A 2,009-nucleotide genomic window follows, 5' to 3' on the forward strand; every position below is an offset into this window, starting at 1 on the left:
ATCCATAGATGCTTCTCAAGCAAATCCTGGGACATCATTCTCCCCTTGTACTCGGCCTCGGTGAGGCCGCAGCTGGAGTACTGCGTCCAGTTTTGGGCTCCACAATTCAAAAAAGGATGTGGAGAAGCTTGAGAGAGTCCAGAGAAGAGCCACGCGCATGATCAGAGGTCAGGAAAACAGACCTTTCGATGACAGGCTGAGAGCCATGGGGCTCTTTAGCCTGGAAAAGTGCAGGCTCAGGGGTGATCTGATGGCCACTTATAAGTTCATCAGGGGTGACCACCAGCATCTGGGGGGAATGTTTGTTTACCAGAGCGCCCCAAGGGATGACAAGGTCGAACAGTTACAAACTACTGCAAGACCAATTCAGGCTGAACATAAGGAAGAATTTCTTTATTGTCCGAGCCCCCAAGGTCTGGAATAGCCTGCCACCGGAGGTGGTTCAAGCACCTATACTGAACACCTTCAAGAGTAAATTGGATGCTTATCTTGCTGGGATCCTATGACTCCAGCTGACTTCCTGCCCTTCAGGCAGGGGGCTGGACTCGATGATCTTCCTAGGTCCCTTCCAGCCCTAATGTCTATGAAATCTATGAAGAAAATCTTTTCAGTAAACCCCTACTTTTTTATGCTACCCTAAGCAAATTCCCAAGTTAATCACTGCATTCACAAGGGCCTTTTTTAAGCACAGGATTTTGGGTAAACATTGTATCATGTAGTGTCCTTCCGCTAATCTCAATAGGTTCCGGAATTTTTTTCATGGCGACTGTTGGAACATTTACCAGAGCTTATGGAATTCTGGAACTTGTGATCAAATTAACAAATTCTTATGATTCTCTTCCTGGTATTGAAGAATCTATCTGGGCTTAACCATTCAACATCATTTTCAAATCAACAGACAGCACAGAGGAAACAGTGCACAGTCCTGTGATCCTGACAGTTATTAATATGAATAACATGCTCAAGTCTTACTGACTGAAGCCATCTGGCTTTGGATGAACTATAGGATGGATGCCCATACATTTGAGCTGAAGCTATACAGAGAGCTGACTTGTGGACTGTGTTTGATATCCCTGGTTTAAGAGGTATGCCCCAAGTTATGCAAATACTTGCTAGTCAAAGGCAAGAAATGAGAGACCCTATCCTTTTGTTTGCTAAAAGCTCAATCTTTAAACCAATGTAGGAGGAGACATTACCATTAAGGTGGATCCTCAGATGGCAAAACTTCAAAGCGTTAGACCGGGGCGGGCAATTATTTTGGGCAGAGGGCCGCTTACTTAGTTTTGGCAAGCTGTCGAGGGCCGCACGGTTAGCCCTGCCCCTTGACAGGTGCTCTGCCCTCTGGCCACCATCTTGGGACCAATGTCCCAGGGCCAGCACCGGTGGAGCCCAGAGAGGGGCACATGCTGGCAGGGGTCTGTGCAGCCTGGTTGGGTTCCACCAGCAGGGAGAGGGGGGAGCTGTCCCGGCTCCATAGAGCCCCTGCCGGCCAGGGCCCTGTAGTCCTGCCACCCTGCTCTGGGCACCACCGGCACTGGCCCCGGGACACCAGTGTGGGTCCCGTGCACCCGCTCACTCCCAGTGTCCCCCAGCCCCGCGGTACAGGTAGGGGGCAGTGTGCAGCTCCAACACCCTGCTCCACGGCAGGGAACGAGCTGGTGCTGAGCCCGGGGAAAAGCGGCCCCTCCCCTGCCGTGACAGGTGCTCCCTGCTGCAGCCACTTGCAGCCTGAGCGGGGCTGTCCTGAGCAGGCACAAGCAGGAGCCGGGGTAGAGAGGCAGCAGATGTTTGCAGCTGGCCCAGGTTCTGGGTAGCTGATAACAGCTACAGAGCCTGGGCTGGGGGGCAGTGGCACAAGCAGGGCACCCTGACATGTACCCCCTCCCCTCATTTTGTTTTGAGCAGGCACAGGCAGCCCCAGGCGGGGCGCAAGTGGCTGCAGCACGGGGTGCTGGCCACAGGGCGGGAGAGGGGGCGCTCTTCCCCCCCACACCCCGCCCCCACCTGTA

The 2,009-nt window shown here is 53.3% G+C and overlaps 1 protein-coding gene across 4 annotated transcripts in view; it reads right to left on the reverse strand.

Moving 5' to 3' along the window:
- Positions 1 to 2,009, reverse strand: part of TMEM62 (transmembrane protein 62) — a 46,928-nt gene that overhangs the window by 35,374 nt on the left and 9,545 nt on the right. The window lies entirely within an intron of this gene.

Source organism: Alligator sinensis, unplaced genomic scaffold (assembly GCF_000455745.1).
Source record: "Alligator sinensis unplaced genomic scaffold, ASM45574v1 scaffold1581_1, whole genome shotgun sequence".
NCBI classification, from domain to species: Eukaryota; Metazoa; Chordata; order Crocodylia; family Alligatoridae; genus Alligator; species Alligator sinensis.